The sequence below is a fragment of the Malurus melanocephalus genome, unplaced genomic scaffold (genome assembly GCF_030028575.1).
Source record: "Malurus melanocephalus ecotype Western Australia unplaced genomic scaffold, MMel_1.1 scaffold_34, whole genome shotgun sequence".
NCBI lineage: Eukaryota > Metazoa > Chordata > Aves > Passeriformes > Maluridae > Malurus > Malurus melanocephalus.
The window spans coordinates 482,451-498,598 of record NW_026623266.1 but is presented as its reverse complement, the minus strand read 5'-3'; the positions used below and the strand labels follow the sequence as shown (position 1 = coordinate 498,598).

Genomic DNA, 16,148 nt, shown 5'->3' with positions numbered 1-16,148 from the left:
TGTATTTCTTACTTTAACATCTTMGGATCAGCTTCTGGACTGATTTGCRTTTTATACAATCCATCCACAGAGAGGAAGTTTATATACAATGAAGTACTACTACTAAAAACATTTCTTAAAGACTGTGGAGGGGAAGAAGTACACAATTCTTTTTGTGGATTTTTGAACATAAAAACAGGCAATACTGAGGTTCACATTATTCAGTGTCAATGAAACTAACTAAACTTATAATCAGAAAAAAAAAAAACCCTTTGAAAATATAAGATATCATGTTAAAATAATTCTTGGTGAAGTAGCTCCCTAAAATCACAAAGTGGCATTTGCAAAAGTGAATACTTTGGGTTTTTGTTTCGAGAAGTGATTTTTAGGGCATACCTATGCATAAATTGATGCATTCAGAGGCACAGAGCACRCAGCAACCCCTAAGCAATTTAAGAGATTGAACTGGTCATCACAAAGGCCGGYTTGGGTGCCAGTGTTCACACTGATRGGAATTGCAGCATCTTGTTATTGTTGATTTCAGTGAGAATCARCTATGCAAGTGCTGTAGCCTTCATTCCCTAAACAGCATCTTTAGCAATTCAAGCACTTCTTTAACTCTTAGACCTCTCTTAAAATAAACGTGGAGACCTTGGCCCACAGGCAGGAGCGCAGATCTCAGTGGGTGGCAGGATGCAGCCCAGATGCATACAACTACATGCACATTATGCTTGACAGGGTTGTGCTGCTTCTGAAAACAGCTCCAGATCTGCAATATTTTATAGTTATAAGGCAAAGCACAATAAGCATAAACTGTGTTGATTAGCTGTCTGCAACTTAAATGCAATGTTCAGTGTGGATTGTCCCTGCTTGTGAATCAGCCTCCTGAGGCCTTTAAATTATTTAAGGATCTTTTGGAAATGATAGAAGTTAATTGTGGATTTTCTTTATCACTTTCAATTAACAAATTAAAAAGTCTTAACAGGAACAGTTTCCTATAATTTCTGTTTAATCCTGACTGAAGTGTTCTCTTCAAGTAAATGATSCAGTCATGTAACTGTTAGTGTTAATGAAAGAAAAATGATGCTGCCTTTCAATCTCAGCTCTCGTGCTACTTTGCATGCATGAATCTCTGACCCTAATAAGCACAAACATTCCTATAAACTCACTTATGAGCTTTCATTTTTTTAATGATGAGTCTTCTATTTTGGACACAATTAACTAAAATTGCTGGGCAGATGCAACTTTTTAAAACTCATGCAGGAGAATCTTAACCTGTAAAGGCATAAAGCCTCTACAGTTCAAGTGTTTAATTATGTAAAGTTACAGAAGCCTTTCAGATTAAGATGAAGTGCCTCAGGTTAGAGTTGCTGGGCTTTATTTGCCGTTGTGCTGACTGACTTATTCTCTTCAGTTGAGAAAGTCACTTAATTCTATTTGCTTTGCTTTGTCAGTAAAATAATCTCCTCAGTTATATTAAGAACAGTAACTACTATGATTAAACAGAATAAAATAAAATTTTTAAAAGACACRCAGAAACTGTTCCCTAAGTATTAAAAGCCAGCTTTTGTGTGKTTTTTTGGATTAATGGTGAAGACTGGAACCAGGAGACTAGACAAGTATCACATTATTTTTTATGGGCTTGTGTCTAAGGATTTTGGCAAGGGTATTCAGTCACTGGGCATGGGAAGGCTGTGGTGGACCATGGCCCTCCAAATACAAGGCAAGAGTGATGCTTCTGACTATCCCATGAAAATCCAGTCAGTTCCTAACCAAGTAACTTACTTGTTAGAAATTTTCTTTTCTGTGAGATATGTAATTGTTTTCAATATACATAAGCACCCTGTTCTGCTCTCTGAAAATCACCTTGAAGCAGTCCTTCCGAAATGATAGAGCACTGAAACTCCAAACACAATGTTCAGATTCTTCTGAGTGTTGAGAGAAATTTAAACCCATATATTTGTTCCCTATCTGGTTCAAGTATATTCAGAGTAAATGACAAAAATTTGTCAGAAAGTGTCACTCTGTAGGGGAGCGTTGCAGTAACAAGCTGATGGAGCCATTCACTAATTCAAACCTTGGCCACAGTGATAATTTTTACCTGACAACTGTCTAAAGGCCCCTATGAGAAACGGGTTTGGAGATTTCAGTTTCATTCCTGTGGACAAGTTTCCACATCATAAAAATCATCACTCCATCTGTCACAGTAATTGCTAGTCTTGGCTCATCAGAAAAACCAAGAATAAATTTAACCTGGAGAACAAATTACTCTTTTTACCCCGTGAGMGAGTTCTTTGAGCTTAGAAATTAAATATTACTGTGGAGGCAGCGTAAATAAAACTATATTGTGGCTCCCTGTGCTGTGCCTGTTGGGCAAAGAATAGTTTCCAGGGTTGTAACTGCACAGAAAGAGGGAAAAAAAAGCTTTCTGGTTAGAGCAAAGAGCTGGGAACTGAGAAATTTGCCTGTGTCACTGACAGGTTGTATGACCTTGGAAAATTAAAGCTTTCTTTCAATTTTGTCCAGTTGTAAAATAGGTGACACATGTCTACAGAGACCACCAGCAGCCCTAGGAGCTGAAAGATCTTTCCAACAGATGGAGATATGCAAAATTTTCTGTACTGCATAGAAAAAGAATGGTCATTAGTTTCAAACAGAGTGAAGGAAGKCATTGTGGAAAGCGGGTGGGACCTCTCATTACAGTGGTGTCGTTTGTTTSGGAAATGCAAGAGAATTAAAACAACAAAGAATGAACCTTCCCTCAGACCTGCACTAGTCTTGTTTTGCAGTTACCCCAGTGGAATAATGTGGTGCTGACTTAGGCCCCCAGATTGTTTTGTATTTACGTACCACAATTTGGTTTTGTTTATATAAGCTCTATATGTAGATACTTTCAGATTTGTCCAATTCCGTTCATTTTGTCAAATCAAATAAGGTCTGACTTTGAACAGGATATAATTAAAAACATGTTTGWGATATAGAATCAGGAGTCTGTGCCAGGCCAGTGATACTGCAAACCTATTTGGGGACACTTGTGGAAAGCATTGCAAAACTGAATGAGTTGTTTAAACTAGATTCTCTTCTCTTGTAAACAGTGATTTCAATTTACATCTTCCATGCAAAAAGTGTAAAATACTAATTAATGGAATATCCAGAAACCAAAAAATAAAAAGTTTAAAAAAAGTCAGGATCTGATGGGATCCACATCCTGAATTTACTCTAAAATTTCTACATAATTTGGTTTCCTTTCATTTTTTTTTCCTAGTATCAGAACATACAAGGACCTGTGTGGGACTGTAAGAATAATAATTATTTCCCATGGTAAAGGGAACATTGATTCCAGTAACCAAAGGTTGGAACAGCAAGGTCRCATTTTTCTGTCTTTTCTTTTTTTGTAAAGGCCATGCAACCATCATTTAGAAAAATGTGATGRAACTTATTGTTTACTTCTCATCTTAGTGCAGAAATAGTTATTGATCAGCACTCTTTACATTTCCCGTTTCAAAAAAAGCATTTGTTGCTCTTTGAAAATATTRGCTGTATAACTGGACCCGTCTACAGAGACTTCAGAGTGATACAATTAATGAAAACCATAACACTCAAAACTTTAAAGTGYTCATTTAAATTTCAGTTGGACTGAAAGTCTCTACATAACCTTGGGGAGTTGTTTTTATGGTGTCACCTGATTCAATCTGGCAATACAAATACTACAAAGGTATTTTTCAAAGCAGGGAAAATAGGAGAGAAGAAAACAAGAAATTGTGGAAAACTAAACTTCCCTTTACCTATACAGTAGTACATTTATGTGCATGTGCTACAGTTCATAAGTTGTTTTTAAATGCCATCTGAATAAATATCCTCCTTAATTTAGGTTAAACTTCCATTTTGGTAGGGAGMGGATTGCTGAACTTSTCTTATTGATTTAAATCCATTTTGRTATAAATAAATCTATAAATATTTGTAATATTTAAGAGATGCAGAAGACAACAAGATTTTTTAAAATTACTAAGTGATTCACTAGTTCACTGGGAGAACTGGCTGTCATAAAATGAAAGATGGGCTTTTAGATAATCTCATGAGTTAAAGTCCAACTGATTTCCAGTAAAACACAGATTTGGAAGTACCTAAATTACATTTATTGGAAGTACCTAAATTACATTTAAAAAGTGAAATTTAAGCTAGTGAAATACAGGCCAAAGATATATAGGCAAGAATCTCCATTTAAATTCCATGGTTTGACATGTGTTTGGTTTGCAAACCATGACAATTTTGCTCCATATCTCAGTTTGATTATTGAATTTTCCAGCTCTTCAAACAGAAGAGCCTAAGCATATACTTGATAGAGCCCTTTATCAACCCCCTTTAACTTTTTAATTAAAGCAATTTCACTCCAGCTCACTCATCTTAGTGTTTTCTCACTTTCCTCTTTGGTGTGAGAAACAAAGAATACTTTAAAACTATCACTGTGGGGTTTGGGTGGTTAGAGGTGCTTGTGTTTGACCACCAAAATTACATTGTGATTACTTTAAAATGATTTGATTTGTTGGGATTTTTTTTATGTTGTTGTCTCAACTCCTAATGATATAACCTAAAGTGAGATCTAAATATGATTTTAAATCTTTAAGATTACTATTTTAGATTCCACTTCAATTTGGAATACAATTCAGAGTTGGAAGGAAAATTTATGTTTATGCTATCCCAGCGGATTAGGTTTGTGCCTGTTTTCCATCAGATTCTCTTCCAACTCAGTAGCTTCTTTGACAAATTTACACAGTGATTTTYTCATCTTAGTTCAATATTTTAAAAGTATGTGTCTATAGGAAGTAACACTTTGTAATTCCTGTTCTGTAGAGGAACACAGAAATTTTTAAGAACATTGRTTCATTACTGGGGGCTGTCCAGATGTCTGCTGTGCAGTTCTGATGCAGTAGAGCTCACCTACCACTACTGTCTCCATACTTGCATCCAAAATTTTCCCCAAATGTGATTTAGAAACCAATGCAACAAATTAAATCTATTCTGAACTTACTAATTATCAGTGTCCCTTAAAGAGAGGGACTTTCTTATTACTACCTAAGGAGACCCCTAGGACCTAAACTAAAATCCTTGGGAGTTTGAAAATACTGAAACCTTATTTTGAAACTGAAAATGGGGAGAGGAAAGATAAAAAATTTTGGCAACATAAGTTACACAGTTACTTCAACATAGTCTCTTAAGTGCATTAACTTGAGAAATAGTATGGGGTGGGCAGGGGGCAGGGAACGATGGAAGGGGAGAACAGAAAGAAGAATGTTTATTTTACACACAAGTACAAGGGAAATGCAAAATCCTGAGCTTGAGCTTTGGTAGGAAACATTGAAAAGGCCACGAAAAAATCTGCCCTTGATAAACCCTATGCACATATGCAGAGATATCCAGTGCCAATTTGCAATAGCAGGACAAAAATGCCTTAGGAGTTCATTGTAAGCCAGAGTCATTATAACCTGCTGTATCAATATTATGTCACTTGGAAGAGGTTTTCTTTCTGTTCTACCAAGAAAAAAAAAGATTTAAAAAATATATTAGGTATGCAGAAGGAGTTACAAACTCTAAACATCCTTGATTTTTGTGAAGGTCTAGTTATGCAACTGACATTTTTGGGTTGAACCTAAATTTAGCCAAGTTGTCATTGTAAATTTGTATGTAGAATTTGTTAAAGAATTAATTCTTGAAAAGGTTTTTATTTCATTTTTAAAGAACAGCACCAGAAGCAACTAGCTTATCTGATTTTTTTTAATAATGCTTATAATGCATAAAACTGCTACTGTTACTGCAGAAAAAGCAAGGTCAGTGAAAATGCCAAGGCACTAAAATATGTATTTTTAGCTGACAAAGGAAGAGGAACTTTTAGTTTGACTTTCAAAATTAAAATTTCAATATTGTTGAGGGAATATAGGAAGAAAAACTTTGCAGTGCCCAGGGACAATGTCTTTTTCCTCAGTATTTCCATACTCCATGCAGAAAATGCATTGTCTCACAGATAATTGGAGTTGTTTGCTTTATCTTTAGAGGATCTTTATAGTTCTTGCTTTTATGATGTAGTGGAATCACTACACTTAGGAAGTAGAAAGAAAGGAAGAGAATACARCTCTACAATCTCAGAGTACACTTGAGTATATGGTCAAATTGCTATTGATACGATTTCTAGCTGACAAGTTCTCAATAGCAGCAACTGTATCTGTAATTGGTTTTCCTAAAAGGCAGAGTGAAAYAATCACAATGTAAGGAGACAGTGTATGAGCATGTTCACCTGAGCTTCASAGAAACCCACATGGGAGGAGCACACAGCAGGGAAGCCAAATATCACTTGCTGCTACTCACTGTGAGTAAAGTGCCCCTGTGCAGCCCAATGCAAGTCCCAAGTCCTGAGCTGGTTCCAGCCAAGGCAGGWTAGCTGATGGAGCAGTCTAACCAGCTTCCAATAAATGTCCACATGGATTAAAAGCTGACTTGGGTATTACCAGCAGCGTGTAGACAGTTCAGCTACTGATCTGATGAAGATTGCCTAAGCTGTAATCAGAATTCAGCCTATTCAAGTCACAGTGACTAAGAGTTGCAGGTAGGAGGGCTCCTGTAGTATCTGTGTAAGAGCGTGGCTGTACAGGCTTGGCTGGAAGCAGAAGTCACACAGGTTTGGTTAGGATACAAACTCACGTAATGCTGTCGTTGCACCATGCAGAAGAGAATTCAATGTTGACATTTCAGAATCAGCAGTATGAGTGAACRTTACCCATTTTGCAAAGACATCTGAAATCAGTGATGAATTCATAAGTGTCATTGAAACCATAGGTGCTGCCTAGAATAGTGTGTCTCATATGACTGAAACTTCTCCTGGTCGGTATGTCCACAGCATTAAGAAAGGGAAATATGCAAAGAGAGGAAATTTAATCCTAATGGAAATTTGAGTGTATTTTTCCTGATGGATTTTGCCTGGTTTCCCAGGTACTTCCTGTAGTCATCAGTCAACAATTAGTGTTCACATTGTTATGCCATGGRTTACAGAAATGGGTCATTCAGCTAGGGTAATCGGATTGTTGTTTGGAACAAAATATCAAAGGTTCAAACCATAGTGACAATGATAGGAATACAGGAATCATGTTCAACTGATTCCTTTTGCTTGGTTTTCCTATATTTTTTTTTCTGATACAATCTTGTACAGTTCCATAGTGATTTTAATTAATTGCAAGATGAGCAGCGTTTTGTGTTTAGACAAAAGTGGTACTAGGCAGCAGGTGTCTGCAAAGGAAGATCAGTACAATACCAAAATCAAAGCATGTCTTAGCAAATATAGAATTACATGACTTTATTAGAGTTAAACAAAGAATAAACATGTCAGCATAATACTAGAAGCAGTTTTCATGTCAAGGCTGACTGCCACACCTCATGACATCATGTTTTGTAGCATCAAAAAGCCCCAATCTATATGGATGTACTACTGTGTATCCTTAAAGAATGGCGTAACATGACAAATAAATTCCTATATGATTGTAATGGTGAATCTATTTGCTCTTGACTTAAATAAATCAAGCAGCATGGACTGCTGTTTATCAGTAAACTTTAAAACACAATGGAGCAATATAAAGTGCTTCTAAATAATCACTATATAATAAGAATGGGGATTTTTATAAAAACTGATGTAAATGTGCTCTTCAGTAAAAGAGAATATGCTGCAATTTTTTTCAGAGAGGATTTCTTTAATTTCTTTCATGTTTTTATGTTTAAATTCTCCAATTCTGCTATTCTTGTATTACCACTTTAAAATGAAAGAAAACATTTTAATTAGTGTCAGCTAACAGAAATGCAACATTGATGCAGCTTTAAAAATGACAGGATCTCTTCTGCTTGCACTCAGCTGGTATCTTGTCCTGAACATTATTCCAATCAYTGTAAGAGTCTGGACATCTCATTTATCTTTGTGTTCTTAGAAACAAGGACATAGCAAGTGGAGAGAGTAAATGGCTTCAGTAAGGTCCTAACAGAAATTCCACAGTGAGGCTAAGAAGTTTCAGACTCACTTTTCTAAAGGAACAGCAAACAAAGAATACAAATTAAGAGTACCTTGTGCAACTTCAAATTTCATTAGCGTACATATGAATTTAAATCAGTGTAATTCTATTTTTGAGAATTTGACAGAGCTTCGTTGGAGTTAAAAAATCAATCAGTTGAAAAAGGTGGAAGGTACTTTTGGGAATGTTGATTTAAGACTGATTAACCAATATCCAGGAATTCAGTGGTATTGTAAAGACTCTATATTTCTAACAAGAAAAGCAAAGTGAATTAATGTAGGTCCTAATAAATTCACTTTAAATTATATTAGCATTTCATTACTTAAGGCTTGGAGTAGTCTCTATGTAGAGAATAAGATGAAGGGAGATGTGAGGAGACACTACGTTGTATTTTCTTTAAAATGCTGTCAATTTTACCTCTATTCTCAACTGGAGATGTGCATATTGTAATATTTATTGTAAGAAAAAAGTCTGGGTCGCTATCAATGAAATACATAAATTGAAAGAATTCATATTTTCCAGMACTAATTTATACATACTGCATCCACATTTAATAGGAATAGTTTTTGTTTGGGACTGATGTGTAGCAGTCTCTCATTTGTATATAAGAGGATTCTACAGATACAGTAGTTATCATAGGTTTAATAATAAGGTACAAATATAAATTAATTTAGATGCCTCAAAGGTGTAGAATGTATCCAGGCCTGTATTTTGGCCCAGAAGAAAGAAACCAGAGATGAAACCATTCCACTTGGCTTGGGTACTAAAGTGCTCATTTTATATCCACAAGTAATGAGTGACAGAACCTTCTCTGGGTTTCTTTATGTGTATTTCCTACCTGTATTTGGAGAATTCCATTGTTTAAAAAAAAAAAAAAAAAATTCCATTGTTTAAAAAAAAAAAAAAAAAAAAAAAAAAAAAAAAAAAGATTATTTGAACAGGCATTTTTTATAATAACAGACTTCCCTGGTAAGCTGGAAGAGAGGCATAACTTGGAATGAAGTAGTGTATCAAAGGAATTCTAAACAGAAAAGCCTATTACCTTGGAATTTTCTGCCAATCTTGTGAATCCAAGATTTGAAAATATGGATGACTATCCAATGCATGGGCTTATCCTCCATAATTCTTTTTTTTGTGTCATCTGAGTAATCCATATTTTACAGGTGAAACTGTTGGTTGTTTTCAGGGTACTCACAGGTTTTCAGCAGAACTGCTTTCTCCTCAAAATTAACACWTRGAGAGCTGAAGCAAAACACTGCARTGATAGCTCAGTTCATGTGCACAGGATAAATATGGACACAAGACACTCATGCTCCAAAATAGCTTCCTCATGTGGCTATTTCTTTTTACAGTGCTAAAAAACAATGCAGTTCTGGTTTTGGTGCTAGTTAAGGTTAGATGAGTTGTTATAAATCCTGCTGTGGCCATTTGTATTGATTGATTCATGTTTCCTTGTTCTTCCCTGTCTGTCTGTTACTCAGATGTTTTCTCTTTAGCAGCAGTGTTTTAAATCTCAGTGGACCCAGTGAACTGGTTCTGGCCAAAACATTTGAGAACCAAAGCACAAAAGTACTTGCAGAGGGAAGTAATTAGTTAGCAGAGAAAGACTTACTTCTAGATTAAACTCTTTATTTAAGAAATGAAACCTGAAAGTCAAAGAAGCATGGCAGTGTCTTGCACTAAAGTAACCCAGGAGAGTTGGGTTTTGCTGATGAGAAGGTTGTAATTGCAAGGAATGACCCCKAACTTATAAGAAATACTTGTAAAGTTTAGCAGAGAAAAGTCAGGGTTTTGTTCAGGACTTCTATTATTTTGTCTTAGTGATATTAAATTAGTCACCAGAAGGATCACASATTGACTGTGTATCAGCTCAATCATGTATACATGCTTGCAAATTTTGCAGACCTTTAAAAAACGAGTTTCCAGTGTTTTAGTCAAATGATTTATCTATTAAGTTTGTAACTAAACAATTAGCTGTAATGACTACCACAGACATAGAATAGAATTCTTCATAAATTCCTTTCACAGTTCTCTCTTAATTAGCTAAATATCTCTTCAAAGATTGAATTTAACAACCATCTTCAAATAAATGGTTGTTTATATGTCAATTTATGAATATAAGGATTGGCATTATGGAACATATAAATAAATAATATAACTACCCCATCATTCATATAATCYGTCTAAGGCCTATAATCAAACCCAGACAAAATTAATTGCTAATGTGCTTAGATAATACCATGGTGATCTTTTCTGGGAGATGCTTATGCCTGACACTTCCACTGGGAACAACCCCAGGATGAGGAAAATTAATAAATTTTAAATTTTTTTCCATGTCTGRTTTTAGTGTATACTTTATCCTTAGACCCCATGGTGTAAGATGCTCAGTGTTGCCCATGRAATGCTGAGTAAATCCAAATTCAAAAATCGTGGTTCAAATAGATTAGATTAGAAGCAGAAGAGTTTAAACTGTTGAATTGCTTCACTATTCCTCATTCATTTTGGCAATAGTCTTTATATTTCTGCATTTTCAAACTGCCATTCCCTGCTGTTTGTTCATATTCTGTTGGAATGTTATTTATGTACGTTATTCCTGCACTTGCTTTTTCCTCTTTGTGTATCCTTCTAGGATTGCTGGTTTTGCATTTGGTAAAGCTGCACATGCACACTTGCATGCTGGGCTGCTTTGAATGACAGAGGAAGTGAGACTAAATAGCAGCTTATGTAGGATTACATTCTCACCTCTACTCTGTTAAAAAAAATACATATTCAAGCCATATTCCTAGCTTGCAAAGAGATAATGTATATCCAAATAGGAGGGATAACATTATCAGAAGGTATCACACAGGTGCAGTAAACACAGGATCAGGAGTAACTGCAATATGAAGTGTACTTTTCTGATAAATTTTAAATTGTAATTTAAATTGTAAATTGCTCTTTCTGTTATGATAGTTCTCTTTGTTTTAATGAGCCACTTCTATGGAAGCTGAATGTGCTCCTTTTCTGTAATTCATTGCAATGTACACATGAAGGTTGGTGAGCGCAGAGAAAATGGACTTGGTCTTATGCAGTATTGAACTTAAATTTCTGTAGGATTTTTTTTATTATACAAATATAATACAGAATCTCATGACATATAGAAATATTTGTTAATTATACAGTATGTTTTGGCATCAGACAGTTTTTCATTGCTGTTTTAAATCACTTTATTTTTAATATGCTTTATCTTAAATGAGTAAGATGTAGTGCAATGACTCTAGCATGAARAGGATTTTAGGTGCTTGTTTTTCTTTGGATGGAGAGGAATAKAAACTTTGCAAATTATTTTAATGGGTTGATGTTATTTTMAGTCTGTCATTAGGCTTATTTATCYGTGATTTACCTACCCTTTAAAAAACAAGCAGATAAAGTACAAAAGTCCTATGAATTATTTTTGAAGTGTCATCTTCAGTGCAAAAAAAGTCAACCTTACCTTGAAAAGGGAAATCAAAGCCAGGCTTTTCTAGGCACCACATACAGTATTGCAATATCAGTGTCATCATTAGGATATTATCTCTGTCCATTTAGTTAATGACAAGATTCCTCTGACAGAATTCTGTGTTAAAATCATATCATACTTCTTTTTTTTTTTTGCATCTTGAATTGGAATTGGGACTCTCTGATTCCTGGAGGGAGCTCTTAATGGTCTTTCAAATAGTATTCCTAGCTTTAAATGAACTTTAACCACCTACGATGGCAAATTTTTAAGCTTAACCATTTGTTTTCTTCTCTATTGAGTACACATCTCCCACGAAGTTGTATTTTGACAAGTATGTATTTCATTCAGTTCTGTTGAGACAGTAATAAACCAGGTCATCTAAAAATTCTGGCCTTAATTTTTTGAAGAYTGAAGGCTCGCTGCCTGTTGTTATGAATAATTTACTAGTTTACAGTATTTCAAATTATAGATTAGATGAGCTTTTCCTTTAGACAATAGGAGTAGTTTCCTTACTGGAAAACTTACCCAGTAATTTCTTTTGTTATCTTCTGCCTCTCCCCCCACCAGTATAACTGTTAAAAGTGTGTCTGCTGTGCAATTTTGTATTTTTGGATTTCAAATCTTACATGATTCTTCCTATTGTCTCTATATGAACTTTCCTGCAACTGCTGAGCTATTTCTTGATTTCTATCAAAGYTTTGCTCAAGTTCCACAAAAGTGGACCCATTTTTCAAGTCCTTGCTAATGTCTTCTGACTTTTGCTTAAGCTGCAAAACTATTTCAGTGCCCACACTTCTGTCATTACTTGTACAAAAGCCTAATAAGGTTTGTGTGCAATAATGTGTTTCATTCTGGAGGCAGTGCACATCTCTAGAAATCCATCAGAAGTGGGGTTTATGGGACTATAGTGAGTGCTGGGTGTTGCTGCTGCCACAGAGCAGCTACTGATGGAAATTGTGCTACGTACTCCCTGTGAAAGACTGTAGGTATTCTTGCTTTCCAGGGAGAGATCAATCACCATCACAGGCAAAGCAGGCCCAACTCAGTGACCAACTCAGGCCCAAATCAGAGTAGGGCAGTCAGAAATCAAAACCTTTAAACACCTTACCCCCATCTTTCTCTTTCTTCTGAGCTCAGCTTCATTCCTGATTTCTCCTCCTCCTTTCCCAGAGCAACATGGGGTGATGGTGAATAGGGGTTGTGGTAAGTTCATTACATGTTGTGTCTGCAGCTGCTTCCTGCTCACACTCTTCCCTGGCTCCAGCATGAGGTYCCTCCCAATGGAAACAGTCCTCCATGAATTTCTCCAACATACAGATCCTTCCCAAGAGCTGCAGTTCTTCACRAACGGTTCCAAATGTGTGTCCTTTCCATGAATTCTTCCCATAGGGTGCAGTCCTTCAGGAACAGGCTACTCCAGTGTGGGTTTCTTGCAGAGGCATGTGTCCTGCCAGCAGACATGGCCCAGCATGGCTTTTACAATGAGGTCAAGCCTAGTTCAGACATCCACCAATTCCATTGTGGGATCCTCCAGGGGCTGCAGGGGCAGAGCTGCCTCACCATGGGCTGCACCAGGGGCTGCAGGAGACTCTCAGCTCTGGCACCTGGAGCAGCTCCACTCCACTCTTCTGCACTGACCTTGGGATCTGCAAGGCTGCTCTTCTCACATACTCTCCCCCTGTCTCTTTGGTTGCAGAGTTTTGCCCCTTCTTAAATACATCATCCCAGAGGCACTGCCTCTGTCACCTTTGGGGAAGATGATTTCTTTTTACCTAGCAAAAATAGTAGCTCTTCTGTCGCACAGAAATCAAATTTTCCCATTCTCTTATACCCCATACAGTTCATTGGAATGGTAGTGCTTGGAAAGCACTAATGCCAGAGAGAATTGGCAATGATGAGAACAGGAAATGATGGACAACATTTGAGTGTATGGCAAAAAAACATTGGTGATGTGGAAGTGCATAAACATCATGCCAAAAAGAGGAAGGAGAACAACAGCAGCCTTGTCCATGAGGAGCTGCAAACTCGATGTTTTGAACATGGGACCAGATGTCATGAGCTGTAGGTATTTGGGAGGCTATGCAGAGGGCATCAGGAAAGTTCCTGCAATTTCTAAATAAATATTCCCTATTTAAATTCATGAAAATAGCACTACTGTAATTAGAGACAAAAACAGTTGTTRTGCTCATGGATCATTTCCATCCAATACTGCTTAAGCAACTGAGAGTTGTATTTTCCTTCTTCTACCATTATCCCTTTCTTTTCCCTATATACCTTCAGGTTTTTCACTTGTAAATATTTTGCCATGTAAACCTCAGTCCTCTGCTGGTATAATTTTCAAACTAACTTCATCAGAGAGTATTTCAGCTCCCAGAAGGAGCTTTGTAATTACTCATAATCATTGCAGTATCATAAATAATGATGAAAACAATAATAAAAACAACAGTAGTATTATAACTGAGGCTGGTAGGAAGACTTAACCTTACTTTTTTTTTAACAGTAATAGAATGCCTTGGAATGATGTGGAGATTTAGGCACCCCACTTCTAAAGACCCGAAAGTCTGTCCAAAATATGAGATGAAGATATGACCAAGGAGCATAACCAGTTGGGATTGGATTAGGCTTTTTCTAACAGTTTTCACTCTGTTTCCACCTAATTTTTTTCAATGCAGAGTTCTTCACAATACTGTAAGTCTGTATTTACCCTACATGGGAACTTTACGTGGGGAACTGCTTTAAAAATACATCCTCTCCACTTTACTCCTTTAAACAGCATTCCTAATTACTTTCAGTTCCCCTCACATCATTCTAAACTACTTCTGCTGTTTTAAATACTGTATCTCAAGCTGAAACAACAATTCCTCTCAAATAAGTTTTCTATATTTTAAAGGTAAATATATCTCCTGCAATTACCTCAGCCTTAAGGAAGTAGATTTGAAGTCAGTGGATGTTTCACCACTTTGAAGATAAGTTACCTGGCTTAGGCACACTGCTCACAAAGGTGGATAATTAGCTTTATTTTAGGAGCTGAAGTATTGCTCTGAGTCACAGCTTCACCTTGCGTTCTTCGTTATTGGTAAATTTTGTTAGTTTAGGRTTGCAATAACTCAAACACCTGAAGTCACAGAATGTGGCTAAACACTTCTTTGTGAGTACTGTTTGGGGAAGGGAGACAGGAAGAGAGGGAGAAGTTGCCAACCTTGTTGACTTTAGTTGTGCAAGTGAAATAACTTCGGAGAATCAGAATAGAGATGTAGTATGGCCCTTATTCTATGTATTTGTAGGCAGAGTGACAGCCTAGTTTACCCTCATTTTGTTTCTCTGCTGTTTTCCACTGAGTACATATTTAGCCTAGCAATTCTATTTGTACAAAAGATGTACAGATGCAATTTTGAAAATTGAGTTATGTCGCTGAAATCCTCACTGCATGTGCCTGTGCATGAAAACAGAGTTACATCTCATGTCTGGCTTTGTTACCTGAGGGTGATCTGAACATAGCAGGGTTGAATGTCCTATTCCCAGAGGTTTCCTGTTTGCATCTGAGACTGTCTGGTTRGTTTGGCACTTCCAATATGGGTCAGTAGCTGTCAGTACTGGATATTATCAAACGGTTGTAGCTGAGATAAAATTAATGCCAAAAAAAGCAATCTCTGGTCTTCTAATTAATCCCACAGGAGTGCAAAAACTCATTTAAGTTCGAAGTTTAGCTGTTGGCAGCATCAGGAAAAGCTGGTTTTACTTCACTGAGCTGAATTAAAACTCCACGTTAATGGAATTAAAGCATGTTGGCTTCTTAAACTCTTAYATCCATCAAAGGAAAGGCTTAGAAGCTTTATAAACAGCTGCAATGTTACCTTCAATCCTTGACATAAGAAACAACATGCTGAGAATACATCATAAAAACAAACATTATTAGCATTCCCTTCACTGGTCTCTGGTGCAATTTTTTCAATATTGCATTTATCACTCTTTTTTCTTTTATTGTGAATAACAAAGAATAACTCAGAGCTTAGTTTAGGTTTTGGTTTTGTTGTTGTTGTTTGTCTTGGATGTTTTTTCTGCAGAGAACATGTTGATGGACAAATGGAGTTTGTATCTTTTTCTTCTGTGTGGCAGTTTCAGGATTGGGAGCTAAAGAATGGCTGTTCCAAAGGCAGTGTTCAGAGAGGTCTCTACCCAGCCTGTGGCTGCTTCTATGCTTCTTTATGAGAAGTCACAGGGCAATTGATTTAGAAAGYAAATCACTTTATGCTGCCAGTTTTGACTTGTCAAAATAAAGATACATGAAAACAAAAGGTGTGCTAAGTCAGGGCTATAGCAAATARAGGACAACTGTTCTTTGTTGATACAGTTGAGGGTTGAGAGAGGAAAGCTAATGACTTTTTTATTGCCCTCTTTGTAAAGGTAATGTGTCTTGGTTTTATTCAAACAAAAAAGAAGAGGAAAAATTTTCGATTGTAACAACCTTATTTCTTCTACTGTCAATGCCGTAGGTGGGCTTTGGGATGAACTGATTTGAGTGTCATGCTGTCTGAGCCCTTAATGGTGGTTTGTCCATATTTTTTGCATTACAGAAGTTTAAAACACAATAAGTAGTTCCCTAACATGAATGTTTCATCCCAGATAGAAGTTTCACTGGCCTGTTG

General features: G+C 36.4%; 1 protein-coding gene across 5 annotated transcripts in view; it reads left to right on the top strand.

Annotated features, from left to right (window-relative positions):
* DLG2 (discs large MAGUK scaffold protein 2) overlaps nucleotides 1–16,148 on the top strand; it is a 307,910-nt gene that overhangs the window by 68,066 nt on the left and 223,696 nt on the right. The gene's annotated exons all lie outside the window — the stretch shown is intronic.